Raw genomic sequence first — 25,560 nt, 5'->3', positions numbered from 1 at the left:
TCTCCTGCCAGCCCACAACAAAAACTGTGTGCCAGACCGGTATTCGCACCTGTGTCCTATCCAAGTGCACCCTCTGCTGCAGTCTGAAAATACAGTCTGGAAGAAGGATGAACTGATTCTGAAACCAAAGCTTCGTTCTTTCAGTGCATTATGTTGGAATGCATACTACGATACAGGTGGCATTGGTGGTACAGATAAGCGGATACTAGCGCAGGGGCCAGCTGAGGAAACGACACACACCATAAGCTAGGGGGCAACTGTACCGTAATGGAAATCATTAAGAACAGAATGGCATCAGGCTCGAATAGTTTTGCATCAAAGTCGGAGGAGCAGGAGATTAGTGTTTACCGTCCCGTCGACAACGAGGTCATTAGTACGGAGCACAAGCTCGGATTAGGGAAGGATGGGGAAGGAAACTGGCCGTGCCCTTTCAAAGGAACCATCGCGGCATTTGCCAGAAGATATTTAGGGAAATCACAGAAAACGAAAATCAGCATTGCCGGACGCGGGTTTGAACCGTCGCCCTCCCGATTCCGAGTCCGAACCACCTCGCTCGATCATCAAAATCGCTTCTACCTCAATTGGCCCATAGTTCTCTTTATGTAAATAAATCAAACATTCGTCCTGTGGCCCTCATGTAAACAAACCACGCAATTTTTCTCTTATGTTTATTTAAACGTAGTTTATGACTCAGTTACTATAATTTATGACAAAAAAGTGGCTGTTTCCCTTCTCTCCCCCCCCCCCCCCCCCCCACACTTCTATAGCCCTGTTCAGTGATGTATAAATTGTGGGGCTGAATTATCTTCAGTACTATAATTAATGACCCATGGACAACAAAGATTTTTTCTCGTCTCCAAGAAATTTGTAGTGACATTTCTACAGACGCACTGCAGCACTGCATGTTTAACAGTTTATTTCGCTCATATCTTACTTAGTATGATTTGTGACACGCTATGACCTCATTACTGAAACATTATTACCTTAGAGGACTCAGACACTATAAAATTATAATGGCTTTGTAAAAAAGGGCGGGAAATTTTAAAAATCCAGGTAGGAACGTTTTTACACGCATGTGTGTACGTTAAAAACACACATAAGACACCGCTAATTTACACTAACATCCGACGTTTAAGCAATTCTTCACACTTGTGCTACTACCACCACTGCCTGTGAGATAGGTCAGTAGCTACAAGGTTTTTATTTAAAACAAAAAAAATGGAAGGAGGAATAACACGTGTCACAGCCTCCGGGCCACTCGCACCTCTCCGGAGAGCAGGTGGAGGTGCTTTGTGATGTACGCCATCTAAACTGTTACTCGAAAAAGAACATGCCATTTTCGATGTGCGAATAAGGCTTATAAATTGATATAAATATAGCAAATGGAAAACTGTGAACATGCATGGGGAAAACAAGATAACTCCATTAACTGTAAATACTAATGGCTAGTTGCCACACGTTGGTGTGCATGTCGAAAATGAAAGGTTCATAGTTCCGTATCATCTGCTAAAAAAGTGCTTTACTATAAGGGGATAGTACACATTGCTTCCCAATAGAAAAAACAGCGCAGTAGAGCTAGGAGTTTCCGAATGGATTCCAAGTACCATCAAATTCAGAATGCGTGACCAGAAGTGAGGACATGATCACGTCACCATTACGGCCGCCATGTTGGATCTATGGAGTGTGTAAAGAGGCTTGGCAGCCACGAGTGATCAGTATTCGGTTGTTGTGGAAAGTGTCAACATGTCTTCGCCGGATGTGCTAAGCAGACCTCAATCATTAGAAAGGAAGACGACGCCTACTTTCGAACCCTTTGGTTAGTTGTCATTTTTGGAGAACCTGGACACTCTTCTTCCTGTCGTTGTTGTAGTCTTCAGTCTGAAAACTCGTTAATGCAGCTCTCCATGCTACTGTATCCTGAGTAAATCTCATTCCCGAATAACTACTGTATCCCACTTCCTTCTGAATCTGCTTACTGTATTCATCTCTTAGCCTTCCTGTACGATTTTTACCCTCCCCACACTTCCCTCCAGTACTAAATTGGTGATCCTTTCATGTGTCAGAATGTGTCCTACCAACAGATCCCTCCTTCTAGTCAAGTCGTGCCAAAAATTTCTTTTCTCGCCAGTTCTCTTCAGTACGTCCTCATTAGTTACGCCATCTACTCATCTAATCTTCACCACTCTTCTGTAGCACCACATTTCAAAAGCTTCTATTGACTTCTAGTCTAAACTACACTCCTGGAAATTGAAATAAGAACACCGTGAATTCATTGTCCCAGGAAGGGGAAACTTTATTGACACATTCCTGGGGTCAGATACATCACATGATCACACTGACAGAACCACAGGCACATAGACACAGGCAACAGAGCATGCACAATGTCGGCACTAGTACAGTGTATATCCACCTTTCGCAGCAATGCAGGCTGCTATTCTCCCATGGAGACGATCGTAGAGATGCTGGATGTAGTCCTGTGGAACGGCTTGCCATGCCATTTCCACCTGGCGCCTCAGTTGGACCAGCGTTCGTGCTCGACGTGCAGACCGCGTGAGACGACGCTTCATCCAGTCCCAAACATGCTCAATGGGGGACAGATCCGGAGATCTTGCTGGCCAGGGTAGTTGACTTACACCTTCTAGAGCACGTTGGGTGGCACGGGATACATGCGGACGTGCATTGTCCTGTTGGAACAGCAAGTTCCCTTGCCGGTCTAGGAATGGTAGAACGATGGGTTCGATGACGGTTTGGATGTACCGTGCACTATTCAGTGTCCCCTCGACGATCACCAGTGGTGTACGGCCAGTGTAGGAGATCGCTCCCCACACCATGATGCCGGGTGTTGGCCCTGTGTGCCTCGGTCGTATGCAGTCCTGATTGTGGCGCTCACCTGCACGGCGCCAAACACGCATACGACCATCATTGGCACCAAGGCAGAAGCGACTCTCATCGCTGAAGACGACACGTCTCCATTCGTCCCTCCATTCACGCCTGTCGCGACACCACTGGAGGCAACAGTGTCCCTAATTTGCTGGGAAGTGGCGGTGCGGTCCCCTACGGCACTGCGTAGGATCCTACGGTCTTGGCGTGCATCCGTGCGTCGCTGCGGTCCGGTCCCAGGTCGACGGGCACGTGCACCTTCCGCCGACCACTGGCGACAACATCGATGTACTGTGGAGACCTCACGCCCCACGTGTTGAGCAATTCGGCGGGACGTCCACCCGGCCTCCCGCATGCCCACTATACGCCCTCGCTCAAAGTCCGTCAACGGCACATACGGTTCACGTCCACGCTGTCGCGGCATGCTACCAGTGTTAAAGACTGCGATGGAGCTCCGTATGCCACGGCAAACTGGCTGACACTGACGGCGGCGGTGCACAAATGCTGCGCAGCTAGCGCCATTCGACGGCCAACACCGCGGTTCCTGGTGTGTCCGCTGTGCCGTGCGTGTGATCATTGTTTGTACAGCCCTCTCGCAGTGTCCGGAGCAAGTATGGTGGGTCTGACACACCGGTGTCAATGTGTTCTTTTTTCCATTTCCAGGAGTGTATTTGCCATCCATGTTTCACTTCCATACCGAACCACACTACTTACAAATACTTCCAGAAATGACTTCCTAAAACATAAATCTATATTCGATGTTAACTTCTTTCTCCCCTTGCCATTGCCAGTTTACATCTTATACCGTCTCTACTTCGACAATAATCAGTTATTTTGCTGCATCACCTGTTTTAATTCGACTACATTTCGTTATCTTTGTTTTGCTTTTGTTGTTGTTCATCTTATATCCTCCTTTCAAAACAATTCCGTTCCGCTGCTCTTCGAAGTCCTTTCATGTCTCTGACAGAATTACAGTGTCATCGGTAGACCTCAATGTTCTTATTTCCTCTCCCTGTACTTTTAATTCCTACTCCAAATTTTTCTTTGTTTTCCTTTACTCCTTTCTCAATGTACAGAGTGAATAACACCGGGGATAAGCTACAATCCTGTCTCACTCCATTCTCAACCACTGCTTGCCTTTCATGCCCCACGACTCTTATGACTCCCATTTGGTGTCTGTACAAGTTGTAAACAGCCTTTTTCTCCCTGTACTTTACCCTTACTACCTTCGCAACGTGAGAGATTATTCCAGTCAACGCTGCTAATAGCTTTCTCTAAGTCTACAAACGCTGTAAACATAGGTTTGCCTTATCTTAACCTGTCTTCTAAGATACGTCATAGCCGGCCGCGGTGGCCGTGCGGTTCTGGCGCTGCAGTCCGGAACCGCGGGGCTGCTACGGTCGCAGATTCGAATTCTGCCTCGGGCATGGGTGTGTGTGCTGTCCTTAGGTTAGTTATGTTTAAGTAGTTCTAAGTTCTAGGGGACTTATGACCTAAGATATTGAGTCCCATAGTGCTCAGAGCCAAGATACGTCATAGAGCCCGTATTGCCTTGCATGTTCCACATTTCTCCGGAATTCAAACTGATCTTCCGCGATGTAGCCTTCTTCCAGTTCTTCCATTCGTCTGTAAAGAATTCCTGTTAGTGTTTTCAAACTATGACTTATTAAACACATAGTTCCACAATTTTCACACTTGTCAGAAACTGCTCTTTTTGAAATTCGAATTATTGCGTTATTATTGAAGTCTGAATGTATTTCGATTGTCTCATACATCTTGCACAATCATTGCTGGCTCTCACAAAGCTGTCAGTAATTCAGACCGAATGTTGTCTACTCCCGGCTCCTTGTTTCGACGTACGTCTTTCAGTGCTCTGTCTAATTCTTTTCACAGTATGTCTCCCATCTCAGCTTCATCTATGTCTTCTAGCATTCTTCTCCAAATGAGTCTTTAATTTTCCTATACGCAGTATTTATCTTTCCCCTAACGATATGTGCTTCTAAATCATTACAATTATCCTCTAGCCATTTCTGATTAACCATTTTGCACTTCGCGTCAATTGTATTTTCCCCTGCTTCATTTGCTCATGGTTTCTTCTTTCATCAAATAAATTCGATATCTCCTGTGTTTTCCAAGGATATCTACTTGGCCCTGTGTTTTTACACATTTGATCCTCTGCTGCTTTCACTATTTCGTCTCTGAAAAATCTGTTTATCTTGTATTGTGTACCTTTCCCCTGCTCTTGTCAATTGATGCCTAATACTCCCTGTGAAACTCTTCAACAGCCTCCGGTTCTTTCAAATTATCCAGGTCGTATCTCCTTAATTTCATAGCGTTTTGCAGTTTCCCCTGTTTTAATCTACAGCTCATAACCAACAAATTGTGGTCGGAGTCCACATCTGCCTCTAGAAATGTCTTACAGTTTAAAATATCGTTCCGAAATCTCTGTCCAACGATTACGTAATCACCTTCTCTGCTTCCAGACCTCTTCGTCGCGTTCAGCGTTCTTTAATGGTTCTTAAACCAAGTGTTAGCGATGATTAAATTATACTCTGTGCAAAATTCTACCAGGAGGCTTAAACAAAGTGTAGACATCATCTTTATGTACAGGCAGATTACAACAAGACAAAGTGACGGCGTACACGGCATGGCACACCACTGCCCACGATCGGTCTGATAAGTTTTAGGATATAGAACCAAAAAAAAAAAAAAAAAAAATGGTCAAATGTGTGTGAAATCTTATGGGACTTAACTTCTAAGGTCATCAGTCCCTAAGCTTAGACACTAATTAACCTAAATTATCCTAAGGACAATCACACACACCCATGCCCGAGCAAGGACTCGAACCTCCGCCGGGACAATTTAAATTCACATAATTTGCTGTCAAATGTACAGTTTGGTTTTAGAAATGGTTTAACAACTGAAAATGCTATATTCTCTTTTCTCTGTGAGGTTTTGGACGGATTAAATAAAAGGTTGCGAACGATAGGTATTTTCTTTGATTTAACGAAGGCTTTTGACTGTGTTGACCACAAAATATTACTGCAGAAGTTAGACCATTGTCACTTACAATTGGTTCGCCTCTTACTTTAAGAACAGATAGCAGAAGGTAATTCATGATGACTAACTGACAACCTCAGCTGCCGACAGATGTTGTTGTTATACCTCGATGTGGACAGCTGAAAATCTGTGCCCCGACCGGGACTCGAACCCGGGATCTCCTGCTTACATGGCAGACGCTCTATCCATCTGAGCCACCGGGGACACAGATGAATAGCGCGACTGCAGGGACTTATCCCTTGCACGCTTCCCGTGAGACTCACATTCCCAACTGTCCACATCGAGGTATAACAACACCTGTCGGCAGCTGAGGTTGTCAGTTAGTCATCATTTATTCCAGGGAAAAGCTGCACGGTCATCAACAGTAACTGTTCTTTCGAGAACTAGTTACTGTCTTCGTATATATAGAAGGTAATTCTCGGCAATTTTGATAGTGGTAGTGATGTTCAGTCCCAATGGGGAACTGTTAAGTGGGGCGTTCCCGAAGGGTCGGTGCTGGGGCCGCTGCTGTTTCTTATTTATATAAATGATATGCCTTCTAGTATTATAGGTTATTCAAAAATATTTATGTTTGCTGATGACACCAGCTTGGTAGTGAAGAATCTTGTGTGCAACATTGAAACAGTATCAAATAATGTAGTTCATGAAATAAGTTCGTGGCTTGTGGAAAATAATTTGATGCTAAATCACAGTAAGACTCAGTTTTTACAGTTTCTAACTCACAATTCAACAAGAACCGATATTTTGATCAGACAGAATGGGCATAAAATAAGCGAGACGGAACAGTTCAAGTTCCTAGGCATTCGGATAGATAGTAAGCTGTTGTGCAAAGCCCATGTTCAGGATCTTGTTCAGAAACTAAATGCTGCTTTATTTACCATTAGAACAGTATCGGAAATAAGTGACAGTTCAACACGTAAAGTAGTCTACTTCGCATGTTTTCATACGCTTATTTCATATGATATTATTTTTTGGGGTAATTCTTCTGATTCAAAAAGGGTATTTTGGCTCAGAAACGGGCTGTTCGAGCTATGTGTGGTGTAAGTTCGAGAACCTCTTGTCGACCCCTATTCAATAGTCCGGGAATTCTGACATTGCCCTCACAGTATATATTTTCGTTAATGTCGTTTGTTGTTAGCAATATTAGCTTATTCCCAAGAGTTAGCAGCTTTCACTCAGTTAATACTAGGCAGAAATCAAATCTGCATGTGGAATGCACTTCCTTGGCTCTTGTGCAGAAAGGAGTGCAGTATTCTGCTGTATCCATTTTCAATAAGCTACCACAAGAACTCAAAAATCTTAGCAGTATCCCAAACACTTTTAAGTCCAAACTGAAGAGTTTCCTCATGGGTCACTCCTTCTATTCTGTCGAGGAGCTCCTGGAAGAGCTGAAAAATTAAGCAAATTCCAGTGTTACATTGTTGATTTTCTTTATTTAAACTTACGAATTGTCGCCTGAATATGTTTCTTATATTTCATTTTATCTGTTTCTACTATCGTGTTATAATTTCATGCATTGACTCGTTCCATGACCATGTAGACTTCTCCTTAATTTGGTCCCACGGAACAGTACATAAATTAATAAATAAACCAGCCGCACAGTCCATGACTGCAGCGCCCCAGACCGCTCGGCTAATCCCGCGCTGCGATATAGAACAACCGACGTGAAAATGTTTACTGTATAGATTTTGCTACGGAAAAAATAAGTCGATGTGATGAAATGCTAATAACGGCTGTTCTCTGGAAATATCCCCATCGACCGGAAACGTGATTTATAAAACTATGAGTGTGTCTAAGACTAGCGCCGCCCCATGGCTGCGTGGGGGTTGCACGGTGACACGAAGACAGAGGGCCATTGTTCAGGGCATGCGAGTTGAGATTTAATTGTTTATACATCCGCCCACGTGTGATCGCAGGGGTCTGACAGCACATCAACGGTGCCGCTCGCCTGCTGCCATCGGAGACGAAGCGGAAGCCGTGCGGAGCACAACACACTGCAGTGCGATACAGCAGCGGCTGTCCGACTTTCAGCTGCTATCGGCCGATATGCGCACCTCGGAAATGGTGGGCTTCCTCCTCCAATACCTTGCTCTAAATAATGACTTTATTGTTTCTCTGCCAGTGGTAGCCGTGGCGGAGGATGTGTTGGTGGTGGCAGCAGCATAAGTGTAGGGAATTGCTTAAACTTGGGCGTCTAAGGCAACCAGGATTTCATAGTAGCACCGTAGTATATCATAAATTAAGTTTTATTTTACCAAGACCACTATCATCACCAGCCAAATACAGATCGATTTTAGTAAGTACTGCTCGTTTAATGAAATAACACCTAATTATGCTACACTGAAGTTACTTAACAAATCGTGTAGTGCACAGGAAATCAAGATCAGGTTTCATGGTGAATGGGTGGGAAGTTAAGTTAGATCCGCACATAAAGCTAAACATCTGGCCAGTTCTACAGCTAATGATTTCGGTTTCGCCTACAGTCTGTTCTTTCCCCAGTGCAAGACAGATTGGTCCAACTATTCAGCTCTGAATTTTCGGCCGACGAGCTGTACGTTCTAAATAAGGATCTGGGCTTTAATCTGCCCACATGTGTCAGTTACAGAGTGGTTAAAGGGGTGATATCGAAGCTAAAAGTGGATGTGAACAGACAAAGATTCCTAAGTCTTCACAAGCCAACATTGCTGTCAAAACGTGTAGCGCTACGGCAGGCTGAACGTGAAATGCATTACCCAAGGCCATTGTTAAAAAGACGAATATAACCACGTGGTGTACCATTTTCACTGCAGTGGACAACTGTTAATGGTCGCGTCATTCATGAGCCTGCAAATGCATGCGGAGCACAGCATCGGTAAGGGATCTCACTGCAGTATACTGATTGCATCTGCAGCCTCAGGATTGATAGAGAACGTCGCAGAAGCTACTATTACCAGCTGTCCACTGCAGTGGACACGGCGGACCACACTGTTAAGTTATATGAAAACAGTATTTTAGTAACTATGGCTGATAAGGCTACTTCTATTGTCCTGATTAATGATTCTGTCTGTATTTCTTTGCAATTCTTTAACGATAATGCAATAGCTGAGGTTAAAAAGCAGCCTCTACTACCATTCACTCAAAACTTCTAACTTTTGTTCAATTCTGATTTAAAAAAAAAGCCGTCTTACTGTAATGAACCAAAAATGTCAAAGCTGCTCTTTCAAATAAAACCTCACAAGGCGAGCCCTCCTACCCGCCTGATTGTTTGTGCGTGCCAAGTCGCAGTTATATCGTTAACAGTTTTTGCAACGCTAAATTGAAGAAATCTTGACGTTATTTCAGTCTTATAGTATAAAAAATAGTTCTGAAACGTCTAAGCTCTTGGAAGAGGTCGATGTTCCGGAGGAGGCGACACTTGACATCGCGAGCAAGTACATCAATATCCCCACTGACGAGACTCTAGAGATCATTATGACGAATCTTTTGCGATTTGCTAAAATAAGTTTAAATGAGGCAACTGAGTTTATTGAACTGATTTGGTTCTCTTTATCTTTCAGGTACTTCATTTTTAAGCGCAAGACTTATTATCAAAGGGATGGTTTCGCCATGGATTCTAGACATTCTGGTATTCTCTCTCGCATTTTTATAAATGATCTGGAAAGTAGGTTTTTATTAAATTCTCATGAGGAATTAAGGAGTAAAATTATTGTTTATCTCACATGCGTCGATGATATCTTCATCGAAGTTTCAGAGTAATGGAGATGACCTCCAGGAATTTGCACAGGCTTTTAACTTAAATGCACAAAAGATATAATTCTCAGTGGAGTTTGAGGTTAATGGTTCCCTAAATTTTCTTGTTTTAAAAATCTCTATAGTAGGCTCCAGGCTGGTCATAGATATTTTTCACTAGCCAACTGCTACTGACATAATTATTGCTGCCGACTCTTGTCATCTTCCAGCGCACAAGGGTGCACATTATTCATCAGTGTTTCATCGGTTAACGAAATTAGGTTTAGATAATGAAGCTGTTAATAAGGAAATAAATGTTTTAGTACGGGAACGGACAAGCTAGTGGCTATTCGGAATAGGTCTACGTGTATGGGTAGGAAAATTCTTAATGAAGTGCAACGTCAGCCGTCTTCTTCAAAGGATAAAGTTACACATGTTTGTGTGTCTTACTTTGGCCCTTATTGAAACAGGATTGCTCATGTCATCAGATAAGTCAGGGTTCAGGTAGGTTTACGCAGACGAAAGAAATTCGGACTTGTTTTTCTGCACACTCTCGATGATAAAACTGAAAGTTTTAAAAGTTCAGGTGTTTACAGAATGAAGTGTGGTTCTTGCGATGGCACCTGTTGGGCCAGACGAGGCAATATTATGTAACAATACCTAGGGAGCATACTTATAAAAAAGTGGTGTACTTGAGTGTCATCTGAGAGAGAATTGTCGTCTGTTGCTACACCCCACCTCCACGGTTAATGATAGTTTAGATATCTTGCATGTTGGTCCTAACGGTAGGGACTTCGATATAATTGAGAAGTTGGAAACTTATGTGGCTCGCCGGCCTGTTCCGGAGGATATCATCAGTGAGCAAGTGACAAATAGCAGGCGTTTGTTTTTCAATATTTTTCACTATTTGCTGATTCATTAGCTCGTCTTTTGTTTCTCCCTTACTTGTATCTCATTTATCACCAGTTATTTCAGATTCATTTATTTTCGCATCTTATTGTAATATTTGCTGCAATATTATAGGACTTTTTAATAAAATGTCCACCCTGCTTTTTCTTTTATTTGGCGTTTCTTACTGCACTTATTGTCATTATTATTTAATTTGATTTGTAATTGCATCATTTTGCTGTTGAATCTGAAGGTGTACGCTGCTTCAGTTGGTAGGCCCAAGCGCATTCCTGTGCTTATGCGAAAGCAATAAACGGCTATATTCGTTTACGTTGTAGGGAATTACTGTTGTTTTCTTCCCTTTATTACTTTGTTTTATTTTCTGTGCAAAACATACTCATATTTTACGTTTTGAAAGTAGATTTCTCCGTCGCCTGGTCGTGGTCTACATAACAGCACTTTAACCGTTATTTTGATACTATTATTATTTGTCGTTGTTGTGGTCTTCAGTCCTGAGACTGGTTTGATCCAGCTCTCCATGCTAGTCTATCCTGTGCAAGCTTCTTCATCTCCCAGTACCTACTGCAACCTACATCCTTCTGAACCTGTTTAGTGTATTCATCTCTTGGTCTCCCTCTAAGATTTTTACCATCCACGCTGCCCTCCAATGCTAAATTAGTGATCCCTTGATGCCTCAGAACATGTACTACCAATCGATCCATTCTTCTAGTCAAGTTGTGCCACAAACTCCTCTTCTCCCCAATTCTATTCAATACCTCCTCATTAGTTATGTGATCTACCCATCTAATCTTCAGCATTCTTCTGTAGCACCACATTTCGAAAGCTTCTATTCTCTTCTTGTCTAAACTATTTATCGTCCACGTTTCACTTCCATACATGGCTACACTCCATACAAATACTTTCAGAAACGACTTCCTCACACTTAAATCTATACTCGATGTCAACAAATTTCTTTTCTTCAGAAATGCTTTCCTTGCCATTGCCAGTCTACATTTTATATCCTCTCTACTTCGACCATCATCGGTTATTTTGCTCCCCAAATAGCAATACTCATTTACTACTTTAAGCGTCTCATTTCCTAATCTAATTTCCGCAGCATCACCCGATTTAATTCGACTACATTCCATTATTCTCGTTTTGCTTTTGTTGATGTTCATCTTATATCCTCCTTTCAAGACCATGTCCATTCCGTTCAGCTGCTCTTCCAGGTCTTTTGCTGTCTCTGACAGTATTACAATGTCATCGGCGAACCTCAAAGTTTTTATTTCTTCTCCATGGATTTTAATACCTACTCCGAATTTTTCTTTTGTTTCCTTCACTGCTTGCTCAATATACAGATTGAATAACATCGGGGATAGGCGACAACCCTGTCTCACTCCCTTCCCAACCACTGATTCCCTTTCGTGCCCCTCGACTCTCATAACAGCCATATGGTTTCTGTACAAATTGTAAATAGCCCTTCGCTCCCTGTATTTTATCCCTGCCACCTTCTGAATTTGAAAGAGAGTATTCCAGTCAACATTGTCAAAAGCCTTGTCTATGTCTACAAATGCTAGAAAGGAATTTATTTGTTTTATACTAATGATCACTTGTATGTAAGTATCCTTCGTCTCTTTGGTACTAGTTGTGGCCCATTTGCAATTACAAATGTAAAAGAAAATCTTTCGTGGCTAAAAGGCAGCCTTTCTGGTCTGCATACCATCTGGTGTGTGTAGTGTTAATCTTAATTTTTAATGCATCACTTCCTTTACTTGTGTACTGACGTTGATGTTGATCGCTTAGCACTACATCTTATCATTGTGGTTTTTTTGTGTGACATTTTTTCCGTCGAAAAATTGTTCATCAACTTTGTATTTTGATATGTATCAGCTTTACATCCTACAGTGTCATGTGTTACATATTTTTGTATTACTACCTGGTATCAATTAGCATTGCGCTCGTAATTGTATAATAATTTTTTATAGATTGTCGGATGCTGGGCTACGTCCGAAACGCGTAATGCAATAAAGAAGTTCAACTAACATCTTGTGACTGTTTTCAACAACCTATCACCATTGTTTATAAAATTTATAAGTGTCAATATTGCCGCAAACCTCATTCACGACATTTTGTCATATTTAAAATAAAGGATGTTAGGAAGCAAGGCAAATTTGTATTGAAACTCGCGTAGAAGACGCAGGTGCGACCCATTCTACATTCCTTGTCCAGTGCTAGGAGTCCTTATCTGAGAAGCATGGCAACAGACACCCTACGAATTCAGAGAACTGCTCCTAGGATCGCGTAACAAAAATGTTTAGTTAACATTAATTGGACTCTGTGGAAGAAAAACAATGATGTTCGATAAATTCATTGAACGCAGAATTTGAGAAAGATTGAGCTGCAGTTCTGCTGCCATCGTCGTATACCTCTCTCAGGAGTAATCAGAATAAGGTAAAAGAGATTGAAGAGTGTACAGAGACATCTAAGTATTCCATTTTTCTTTGCTCCTTTTTCAAATGGAATGGGACGAAAGTTTCGTAATACTGGCGCGAAGTACCATCTGCCGTGCACTCTACAGTAGCCTAAGGTGGTCATATTTAGGTGTTGACAGAAACCGCAAAACCCCTAAGAAGGAGTAGCTGCTTACTGATTGTATCCAGCTGGTCCGAATTATTTTATTTGTGTTATTCGCTATTAGAGACGTCGATAGTATCCCCTATGGTCAAATATCTATCTAACCATTTGAACGTTTTGATAAAACGCAGCAAAATAGGCAACCACTTTTGCGAGTTGTTTTTTTAACTACACGTTGCATGTAGACTTTCGCTTCGACTGTAGTTTATAATCTCTTAGTATAGTGAGCAACCAGAACAATTTCAACTCGTACTTAATTTCGTGCTAGTCTTCGTTCGGTACGGCAGACAGTTTCAGTTATTCCAGATTTTGGATATTACATATTTTTTCCACTTTATCCTCGGTAAATGCCTGTAGGTATTCACGAACAGGAAATAAAATCTTGTGGGTTAAAATATTATAGTTTGTGAACTCTGTCCTGGCGTTAGTTGACAATGGAATGTGTTTACTTGGTTGATAACCAGAATGTTTTTCTTCCTATTACGATTCTGCAATTTATATCTACTTCGGCCGTTGTCATTTATTTTTCCACCCAAATACAAAATATATAAACAACCTTTAGTGCTTCTGTTCCTAATCCAACTCTCTGAGCATCGTCCATTACTGGCACTCGTGAAGCGACCATTTCACAATTTCAGCGTAGATAATTTTTCTACTTGTTCTTGCTTTTTTCGTTCTGGAATGCACCAACCATGGAGGAAAATAGTCATATGTATTAGTGGTGTAGCCCACAGCTTCCATGGCGTACACAAGTATCAATGAAACCCGGATAAAAATCACCTTCCCCAGTCTAGATATAGACGGCCTTTGTAGGTTTCATTGCACAAAGGAACCTTTCCATGTGCAATGCGAAACAACCACCTAAACAACGTAACCAGGTGGAAGGCTAGGATTTAACTTCCGTCGGACACAGATCATAAGCACAGATTAGCCATGGATGGTGAAGGATATCAACTGTAACCTTTTGCTTCTAGGAAACCAGCCTGATATTTGCCTTAATTAATCAGTAGAAACCATGGAAAGTCTGAATCGGAAAAATCGGAAACCCGTAGGATTTTTGAGATGATCTCTTGATGTTGTAACACTAATCATCTTATGATACAGTTTTAAAGTTAACGGTTTCCGTGAAGGCTTGCAGGGACATATTCGGTCTTCACATACAACGGATGATCAAGCGTTTCAAGTTTTGCGACACAAATCTGTGAATCTGGCGGGAAACGTACAAAACTTACGTGATATATTCTTCCAAGAGGCCGTCCAACCCTGGAATGCCTTGTAGGTCTTTCATTTTATTGTAATGCTGCAAATGTTAGACACGAAAGGAATACGACCTTATGAAAATGGGCAAATCTTACAATCTTAATTATTGGGAGTCTAGCTGACACGCCAGCAGTAACTGTAGTTTCTTTTTGTACATAGGATTTAATTTATGTTTTGTTCTCATCTGTTTCTGCGAAGAAATGAATTGTATTTTATTATTTTACTGTATTAACCAATTGACTACAAGTTTTTGCATAATTTTTTGTGTATTTGCATTGTGAGAGCTGACTTTGGAGTGTGGTAAAAACCAAAACAAGCGTATCAGCACTACTTACTTGCATTGCATTGAGCTACTACTTCAGTTTGTGTTATGCCGTATTCCTTGTAGTACAGGCGAACATTAATTAAATATAGCTAAGGACTGCTCCTGTTGGGTGTTGATGCAGAGGGAACTGACTGTCTGTAAACGGTGGTTTCTCTTTGGGTCGACAAGGACATACAGTTTTCAACTAACGTCATCGCATTTTCCTAGACACAATCCCACATCTCGAATCTTCCATGAACTTACAAAGCCTAAAATAAATTATAGTCCTAAATAACAAGCAAAAATGGGCCTAAAACGTAATAAATTTTGTATCAAAGCTACTTACTGTCGTAGTGGTTTACTTTTGAAATCACTCATAAAAGCAGCAGTACAAACTCAAATTTACGCTACAGCAACTTTAGACATACTTACAGTCGCTGTCAATAAACTCCTCAACATGGGTACTATAAAAAAAACCTCATGTTACAATCTCCTACAACCACGTAGCACAATATCTTCACCGACTGTTGCTTTTAAAACTGTAAGTGACAGCTATAAGGCACTGCACTCGAAGAAATATCTTAGGTTACCGTTAGATGTCTCTGTCCAGCGACAGCAACGGTGGTTTCATGCTAACAGTAAGTGATAATTAAAGGAAATTAATTCCGCCTGAAACCACTGGCAGTCAAAGGGTACTTGTGAAATTGATCTACATGATTTATCCGAAAATTACCTTGAGTAATTAATCAGAGAACCGACTCGTGACTGTAATGTATTAGATCCTCTAGTCGCCAACAGGACCGTACTTTTCGACTCTCTTAGCATAGAACATAGACATAGTAATCATAAGGCCTATGCAGAAGCACTAAATGCGGCTGTAAGTAGGGATGAAAAGGAAACTAAGAAAATATTTCTACGTAGTAAGAGCGACAAAAAAACATATTTCAGGTCAGCTGAGCAGCTAACATAAAAAATTAATCTCTAGGGCCGAAAATGTTGTGCACCAGTCGACAAAGTTTAAGTACGAGGGTTGGAACTTAAATAGTGGCAATTATTTATTCACAACCGATGCAAAAGAGTTACATGTTTGCGTTACTGTCCTTCAAAGTAGCCACCAGCGTTGTGTAGAAGCCGTTACCAGTGATGTGGAATGCGTAGTATACCGTTACCAGAGCCTGTTCTGTTGATGGTGGAAATGGAGTGGTCTACTGCCTGTCGGATCTCTGGAACAGTTCTGAAGCGAATGCCACGAAGTGATTCCTTCATCTTTGGAATCAAATCAAAGTCACAAGGACTTCAATCCGGGGAGTATGGTGGATGGTACAGTACTTTCCAGTCCCATCAACCGGACAGAGCAGCCACAGCTTGCGCTGTATACGCCCGTGCATTGTCGTGCAAAATGATGCGTGGGTTGCGCAGGAAGTGTCGCCGCTTCTTTCTCAAAGATGGTCGTAGATGACGCACCAAAACCGAACAGTAATACTGTGCATTGACGGTCTGACGTGGAGGAATGTAATGCGTTAGGATAACACCATCACAGTCGTACACGAGAAGTACCATAACTTTAGGCCGCTCCATTCGTACCATCAATAGAATTGGCTCTGCTAACGGTATACTATGCCTTCCATATCACTGTCAACGGGTTCTTCACAACGCTGGTGACTACTTTGAAGGACAGTAACAGGTGCAAACATGGAACTCTTTTGTAAAGGTTGTGAATAAATAGTTGCCACTATTTAAGTTCCAACCCTCGTATATTGCATAATACATTTGAGACAGGTATGTTCCGAGCAAAGTTATGAAGGACGGTAAAGGTCTACTGTGGTTCGAGAGACGTGTTAGAAAAATGCCACTAAAGCAAATAGGGCTTTACTGCAAATTTAAACCTAGCCTAAGCATCACAGATAAACAAAAACGGAGCGAAACAAAAATTAACAAAAGGTGACATATGTGTGAATCGTTCAACGAATTCAGAAGGAAAACTTAAAAAAGTTTTGGTCCTATGTTATATCAGTAACCGGATCGAAGCTATCTGCCCAGACACTCTTTGACCATAATGGCATCGAAACAGAGGCTGGCAGACAGAAGTTCGAAATACTAAACATCTTTTTTCTAAAACTGTTACACTGAGGAAGATCGTGCTGTGGTTCTTCCTTTAAATCTTCACACGAATGTAAAAATGACCGCGGGATACAAAAGGATCTGAAATTACTAAAATGAGGAAAGGCCACTGGACCTGAAGGAATACCAAAACAATTATGCATAGAGTATGCGAAAGAACTTGCTCCTGTTCTAATTAGAGTGTATCGTACGTTACTGAAGGAGCTAACAGTTTCTGGTGAATAGATAAAAGCGCAGGCTATTCCCGTTTTCAGGAAGGGGCGTCGAACACACGCATGAAGCTGTAGGCCTCTAAAACTGATGTCAGTCTGTTGCAGAGTTATGGAACGTATTTTATGCTCCTGCATTATGACATTTTCGTATACCGAAAACCCTTACTATAGCAGTCAACAATCGTTCCACTCGCGAACCACTCGCTACAAGAACAGGAATACGTGCACAGAGTGGCAATACAAAGCGCCCTCCGTCACACACAGTAATTTGGTTTGCGGAGTTTAGAAGTAGATATAGTTGCAGATACGTAATTGTTCCTTTCAAGATATTTTACACGAACAGTTCGATACGTTTTCATGAATTGTGATGGGAAGAAAAGGAGCGCGTTATGGCCCAAACGGGCCAATAGGGACCGTCCGACTGCCGTGTCACCCTCTGCCAATGACGTCATTCAGATGCAGTATGGGGGGGTGCTGCATCAGCACACCACTCTCCCGGCTGTTGTCGGCTTTCTTGACTTTTCAGCCGCTACTTCTCACTCAAGTAGTGCACCATATTTCCGTCCTCCCACCAAGGAAAAATCGCTGGCAGTACCGGGAATTTAAGAAGTAACAAGGAGTCTTACTAGTTCATCGAGAAATATTCTTCTTTTCTAAAGAAAAATTTTTTCCACTCTCGAGTTTTTCTCTCCAAGCACAAAACCATTGAACAGAGATATCTATAACGTTGTAGAAGATTATCACTGGCCAGCGGTTGGTTTTTCTCTTGAATGTGCAAGTGCCAAAAGCCGATCTAAAGCGTCATTCTAGTCCAGTATTGTTTTTGGTTTCTTGTCTTCTCTGTTGCTTATTTCCTCACGGTTGTGCTCTGTGCTCACCAGGACAACCTGTTTGTTCTTCCTTGGGACTTAAGATACGGCCGTCTAAAAAAGAACTTTGAAGTGTGAACACCTTCTTTGCTTGATATATTGTTAAGCAGTTCAGGCTTATTTTTTCTCACCGTCCTCAGCACTGTAACATGTCTTTTCAGAAGTTCTTTGCTCTAATGCGTTTTATGTGAAGAAATTGTCACATGTGACATTTTCTCTTTCAGCTCACGTGTCAGATCCATGAAAACCCTCAAATCTTGATTTTCTCAGCTGCTTGTCCAGATAATTTTCCTGTATAGATTTATGTCTTCAGAACGTAAGAAGTAGCACTGTCACGTCCATATTTTTACGCCATATTTTGAGGGTTTGCTTGGTATATGGCTTTTCAATGGAACATGGTCTCGGAAAGCCACCAATTATTTAGCCATGGTTGCATTTGTGCCAGGATTGAATAATGCTGAAGGTATTTTCCCCCACGTATCCGACAGAATTCTTGTAGGTGCCATATTGTCGTTTACTCTTAGCGCTCTTCCATCAGACTTTTCGTCGAAACGTAACACGTCTGAGATGCAACACAACCGTTTCAGCGATATTGCTACGGGTAGATGGCTCTACCTGTTCCTGGATCCTATAGCCTCTTTGTTGCTTCACCATATGATTTATACACACAGCCAGTAATAACAGGTCAATACAGGCTCAAATGGCTCTGAGCACTATGGGACTTAACATCTGTGGTCATCAGTCCCCTAGAACTTAGAACTACTTAAACCTAAATAACCTAAAGACATCACACACATCCATACCCGAGGCAGGATTCGAACCTGCGACCGCAGCAGTCGCGCGGTTCCGAACTGAGCGCCTAGAACCGCGAGACCACTGCGGCCGGCGTCAGTACAGGCATCATATATAATTTCATTTAATGCTTCCCAGTTATTTCCATAAACTCTTCGACCCTCAATATTAGTCATTTCCACCACAATACTCTGAATATTATCTTTCATCATAACTTGAAAAGATAATTTTATGTCACTTACTCAGGCGATAGCGTATCCTATCGGACCAGAGTCAGTTTTATGTTTGCACTAGATGCTCTTCCAGTATGCGGAAAAGATTCTAAGCTCTATGTGATTTTTTTTGTCTTTATATCGAATCAGTTGAGCAGATGGCACATTGTCATTTGAGCTATCAGTGTCTGAAACATCTTCTCCAACAAATGCAGGATGAATATAGTCATCACTGGTATGATTTTCTTCTTCAGAAATATTCTTCTCGCTGTCAGATGCATTTATTAATGCTTCCAATTGCTCATCGGAAAGAACTCGTGTCGTCATGATAGCTACACAGAATTTATTACGATAGATACATGAACTGCGTCTGCAAGCAATAGTTAATAAAATGTAACTGTTAGCGATAATGCACTGTAATAAATTGAACGAGATCAGCGAGCTGCGTTGTTGCGTAGCCTTCGCACATTTCAAAAATGAAGAACCAGATATTTACTTTGTCATAAAAGAAACTGTTATGGTCTACATTTGTTAGCTCATGGTGCCATCATAGTTACAGCGCTGACGTCGCTAATACGGACAGCATACACTTTTTGAAGTGATACAAATAATACCTCTAATTATTTGAAAAGTGTTTTGTCCACTAGTACCCACCAGTTTTGTCCGGGAACATGTCCACAAAAAACTGACAATCCATGTCGTTATTTTCGAGACCAGACATACTATCTACATGATTGTTTTATTTCATTTCTAAAAGGAAGAGTTCTTTAATTTTTTTCCTATAAAAGGACTTGTACCATACGTCACCCGCTGTTCAATCGGAAACAGATTAACCACGTTGTATTATAGCACTCATTACTGAATTCCTTATGTATAGTTCGGATGGCGAAAGAAGACCCCTGACAGTTGGAGTGTGTTTGGCGTGCCTGATTCACGTTTCTTCCACAACTAAGCACGTAACGCGAATTTGTGTACGCCTCGCCTCATCCTTGCCGCAGCTCTAAAGACGACTATTGAGTCGCGTCGCTCCAGTACTGCCACGAGCCTTTCCGCTTCGCAGCTGAAAGCTGACTACAGCAATCTCTGCGCTCAGGGCACTTCATTTCCCATGCGAAGTGTAGTTTTAGTACATTTACTGAACTATCATTTTCTGAACACTGTTCACTAAATTGTGTTTAGCCTTCGAAAATCGGCTTCCATCAACCAGGAACTGTAGTTTTACCGCCCAAACACACAAGGAACAACTACTTTTGATTTTTAAGGAGATATAAATGGACGTAACGGTTGGGCTTGACCTTGCTGAACTCTAATTTAATGGTGCCAGCCTTGCCACCTCGTCACATTTTGGCCTGCAGATGATTTAAACGAAACTGATTGCCAGAAATTAAATGAAAAAGCCACCTTGACTGTTTCCAGATTAGTATTTTATGATCAGACATTACAGTTTCACGAACGTTATGTGTACAATTTCTTATTACGAATACACCATAACTGTAATGATTATGAAACTGAAATAGGGAGCGGTATAGTAACTTTAGTTATAATAGAACAAAAATACGTAGCGGAAAAATAATGACGCAGGCCATCTTCCACCTTGCGTCTTATAAATCACTAAATATACCTAGTAAATTGAGTGTAGATACTTTGTGAGTTATTTGGCATAACAGTTTTGGCTATTACTGTTGATCCAACAAGAAATATGTAACAGGCTACAGAAGACAGCTAGATTGTCACCAAAGACATATCAGATTCAATTCGCATAAATAATGCTTTGAGGAGTTGTTCAAACTGATGGCTTTTGGCTACTAGTTTTTCAGTAAATCTTTTCTGATGTGAATCGGGGGCAGTGCAACTTTGTGACACTTGTAACACATTTTATAACTTCGACATTTAATTTTCGCGTATATGGACTTTTCAAAACCTTTATCATTTAGTTTTCGTAGCAGTGAGGTATATTGGGAATATAGCATATTAATTGTCACGATGTCCCAACAGCCAGGACAACACTGAGACATGAAGTCTTAGGAAGAGAAAGTAGAGTTCAATTCGTCTGTCACAAAGATGGGCTACCAAGTGTTTCTTTATGATTGACCGTTATGACTTTGTTACAGATTTGTTCAGTTTTATGAGTTTTGTTTTATGAGTACGTGGAAAAACAGTTGTCACCAAGTTTGCCAAACTGGTAAGAGTTATTTTTCTAATTTTCCTATAGTCAAAATAATCATAAATGAAATAAAATAAGAATGAATAAAGTAACTAAGCTAAATTAGGCAAGATAATTAAATTAAACCTTTACACTGTTCTGTTCAGTAGAGCCTTTAAGCAAGGTAAACAGATCAAACTTTTAGACGCTTACCTGCAAGTTCAGTGGTATTAGAAGAAACAAAGTCATCGCACATTTAGTAAAATATTCTGAGCAAGTGTGTTATATTTAGAAACAAAGTTATGACGCGAAACGACACTTATATATATGAAACCATCACAGATATCCCTAACTTCATTAACGAGACTTTTTTTATACAGTTTCTGTTGTCACACTTGTTTCTGCAGATATGAGTGCAGTCACAAAGTTACCCCTGTAATCTACGGAAACAACTATTTTCACTTTCCAGTGGGTGAAGGAATTTTTTGTAAAATTTGAATCTTATATAGAATGACTTGGACGTATAAATTATTTGTATCAACTTACCTTCAGTTAGTTAGCGCTTCAAATTTACCAACGTAACAGAAATTTTTCGAGAAATCTACAAATACGTTTCTCCAGCGGCAAACAATATCGCGCTGTGAGCATCTCAAATGGAATGCACGTACTTTCAGCTTTCATTTGAGCGCTGCGAAAAAACGTAATGCAGCTGAGATATATGTTGAATGTTGACCCATGTTAAAGTACTTAAGAACGAAAAGCTAGAACACTTTGTTGTCATAAAGTAATACGTAAGTCACCAAGCTGCCCAGTTTTATGGTACGAGCTTTAAAATAACTGCCAACTGCTTTTCGCAGCAGTGAATAGTAGTCTTGCCATGGACGTTTCATCCGAGAGGAAAATTGTTCTTTTTCTATTATTTACTCCTCCCTCCCTCTCCATCGGACTTTTTTAAAGCCCATCTAAGTGCTTTCTAAGGATTGTCATGTGGTGTTTGTATGGCACTACTTACGAGTTGAAGTTGTGACCTGTACCAGAGATAAGTAAGCTGAGCTCCCTAAAACGAGCTATAGTGTTTGGAAGTGCCGATGACCACACCGCACATCAAGCTACCAGATTTATTAGTGTATCAACGCCGACTGACCAGCACCTCCGCAAGGAATAATTTAGCACTCGCAGCCACGTAACATGGCGTGCGATCGGTGGTCCGAAAAAGGTCCTAACCGACAAGGAGCGGAGACGAGTATAACAGCTTGTTAGTGAACATCGGTTTCAATTTCGAGAGGAATTGCTGATGGTAGAAAATGTAGGTTCTTATCAAGCAGTTTCCCAGGGAACGTTGTGAAGACAGCTGCATATAACAGTTTGGTGTCGGGTACCCCGTAAAAGTGGCACACAGAGCTGGACATCTTCAGTGGGCCAACGGACACACAAACAGGACAGTTACTCACTGGAGACTAGTCCGAGGAGCACCAGTTTTGCCTCTTGGTAAATTATCTAAGATGTCGGCTGCAGCGACGGTCCAATGAGGCGATTAACCTGGAATGTGTGGAAGGTGTAGTTAAGGCCAGGTGGCTGAGTATTTTGAATGTGTTTTAGTCCCATAATCTCGGCTCACTACTTCAGGTTACGTGAACACAATACAGAAATATTTATTTTAAGAATCTCAGAGACCAAGCGTTGACCCTCCTTCTTCATATTTATGACGAGTACGCTGTGAATATTCCGTTCTACGAAGGCGAGAACAGTTGCATTCACAGACTTACACGCATCGTTCCTAATTTGATTAACGCTCAGGCAGCATCTCGCACTTCGATCAAACCGCTGAATTAACATCCACGCAATTTGGTAACTCTACGGGATGTAACCATCAATAAATGGCTTCTGTTCGATATAGCATACCGGAGGAAACATGCGGACTCTCTTACTAGACGAATTGAGTCAATTTTCAAAGGAAGAAGTGGTTTTAGAAGATATTTACATAATGCCTCTTGAGGGTGACAAAATTGTTGTCCGGTGTGCTTATTTTGTTGAATCGAAGGATGTGGATGGCCCTGACGCTTCTGCTGTGTTCCTACTCGGCAGAAGGGACATTCAAATCCTTCCACCAATTCGCGTTTAGTATTTCTGTGGTTTTCCTAAATCACTTAAGGGAGCTGTCGGATGCTTTGTATGGAAAGCCCACGATACATTTCCATTCACATCGTTGGTCAGGCATAGAATTTCTTCCGACTATGACGGAGTCTGTGGTGATCATTACTACCATAAATGGAGGGTAAATCTTGCACTTTTTTCTTTCTCTGATCTGAGCACATAATACTTCAATGTTCCAGCAAACGCAACAGGGGCGTTAATCAACCTGTTGTTTGATGTGTTGTTTGTCCACGATATACAGGGTGTTACAAAAAGGTACGGCCAAACTTTCAGGAAACATTCCTCACACACAAATAAAGAAAAGATGTTATGTGGACATGTTTCCGGAAACGCTTAATTTCCATGTTAGAGCTCATTTTAGTTTCGTCCACCTACGCTCAATGGAGCACGTTATCATGATTTCATACGGGATACTCTACCTGTGCTGCTAGAACATGTGCCTTTACAAGTACGACACAACATGTGGTTCACGCGCGATGGAGCTCCTGCACATTTCAGTCGAAGTATTCGTACGCTTCTCAACAACAGATTCAGTGACCGATGGATTGGTAGAGGCGGACCAATTCCGTGGCCTCCACGCTCCCCTAAACTCAACCCTCTTGAGTTTCATTTATGGGGACATTTGAAAGCTCTTGTCTACGCAACCCCGGTACCAAATGTAGAGACTCTTCGTGCTCATATTGTGGACGGCTGTGATACAGGGCTGCATCAGCGCATCAGGGATTCCATGCGACGGAGGGTGGATGCATGTATCCTCGCTAACGGAGGACATTTTGAACATTTCCTGTAACAAAGTATTTGAAGTCACGCTGGTACGTTCTGTTGCTGTGTGTTTCCATTTAATGTGATTTGAAGAGATGTAATAAAATGAGCTCTAACATGGAAAGTAAGCGTTTCCGGGCACATGTCCTCATAACATATTTTCTTTCTTTGTGTGTGAGGAATGTTTCCTGAAAGTTTGGCCGTACCTGTTTGTAACACCCTGTATAATTGGACCTAATGCTCACGTAGCTGCTGTGCGGGGAGCTCTTACGTGGCAAGACACAAGTTGCAAGCGACTCCTGAGCGCTCTTTTTGCATTGTTAGCACGAAGCTTTGAAGAATACGCTCATACCTGACTAGAAAACTGAGTCATAAAATTCTGGTTGGTAGCAATGTCCTTCTAACCAATAACCACTGATCCGTTACGGTATCTGAAAACGTTTCGAACGGGAACGAATAAACCCTAGCCCACAAAAGGCAAGCGGTATCACTTTCTCCATACTGGATGAATGCTTCCACATTTGTGCTGAACCCGTGAGTAGTAAACATGCCACGATTTGATGAGCGACATGGTGGAGATACAAAGTACTCGCCTCCAGCCCCTATTTTCTGTGATAGAAATGAATACACAGCGCGACTGTAAATGTAGGCAGCTGACGAGCACACCATTACATTCTGCTTCGAATGAAACTGAACATCGCCCTAAAGCCTAAAAGTAAAACAGCCTGCTCGACAACTCTGTGAATTCCGGAAGGGCCGTATTCCCGAGTGAGGAATCAATCGAACCATTGGCAATCAGACGCATGCAATAAAGGAAATTGAGCGCAGCGAATGGCGGTGGGTGCTCAGCGCTGGGATTCAGCTTCCTGTCGTTCTGTGCACACTGTCTACTTTTCCCTCTGCATTTGCTACGTCACCAAGCTAATTCGTTTCGTTCCTGTTCTATAACACAACGATAAAAATTAGGTCAGGATTAGTGTCTGGTGAAAACGGGCAAATCTACAGCAAAAAAAACTGATGAACAAGTACGCTGTAGCCGCTTTTATATTGTTGCTGAGCGTCGCATTGTAGGTACGAAATTTTGCCCGTGTAGAGTGAAAAGACACTATTGCTAAACTGCAATATACATTTTGCTGTGTATGGACATCACCAAATGACTTGAAAGACAGGAGTGTTACGTCCAGAATTGACTCTGTAGTAAAACATATTCAAAACGTGGATTTCCACATTCTGCTCGTTCAAGATGATAAAGATTTGTCCAAAGTCCCATTTCCTTACTTTTTAGTCAAATAAGCGAGTTAATTGAGAAAATATTAATGCTTTACATTAGGGAAATATACTGATCCACCTTCAGTACTTTTATTCAATGTTTTAAATTCTATTTTTAAAGTATCTTAAATGATTTAGATCATAAACTGACATTTCTCGACTTGGATTTTCGTTCCCATGCAATACTCTTATTACGGTTTTGAAAACTGTTATGACAGTGTAGATCGCAAGGCACATTTATTCAGAGGTGACGGTTTTGATCGTTACATGATCATCTTAAGACCTAGCCATT

General features: G+C 41.5%; 1 non-coding gene across 1 annotated transcript; it reads right to left on the bottom strand.

Moving 5' to 3' along the window:
• Positions 1 to 6,070: 6,070 nt before the first annotated feature.
• Trnat-ugu (transfer RNA threonine (anticodon UGU)) lies at positions 6,071 to 6,144 on the bottom strand. Its single transcript has one exon. It is a non-coding gene; the product is annotated as a tRNA-Thr (tRNA).
• Between the last annotated feature and the right edge of the window lie 19,416 nt (positions 6,145 to 25,560).

This window comes from Schistocerca nitens, chromosome 3, assembly GCF_023898315.1.
Source record: "Schistocerca nitens isolate TAMUIC-IGC-003100 chromosome 3, iqSchNite1.1, whole genome shotgun sequence".
In the NCBI taxonomy this organism is placed as follows: domain Eukaryota; kingdom Metazoa; phylum Arthropoda; class Insecta; order Orthoptera; family Acrididae; genus Schistocerca; species Schistocerca nitens.
Note: the sequence above shows the minus strand (reverse complement) of the source record. Positions and strands in the feature narration are given on the sequence as shown.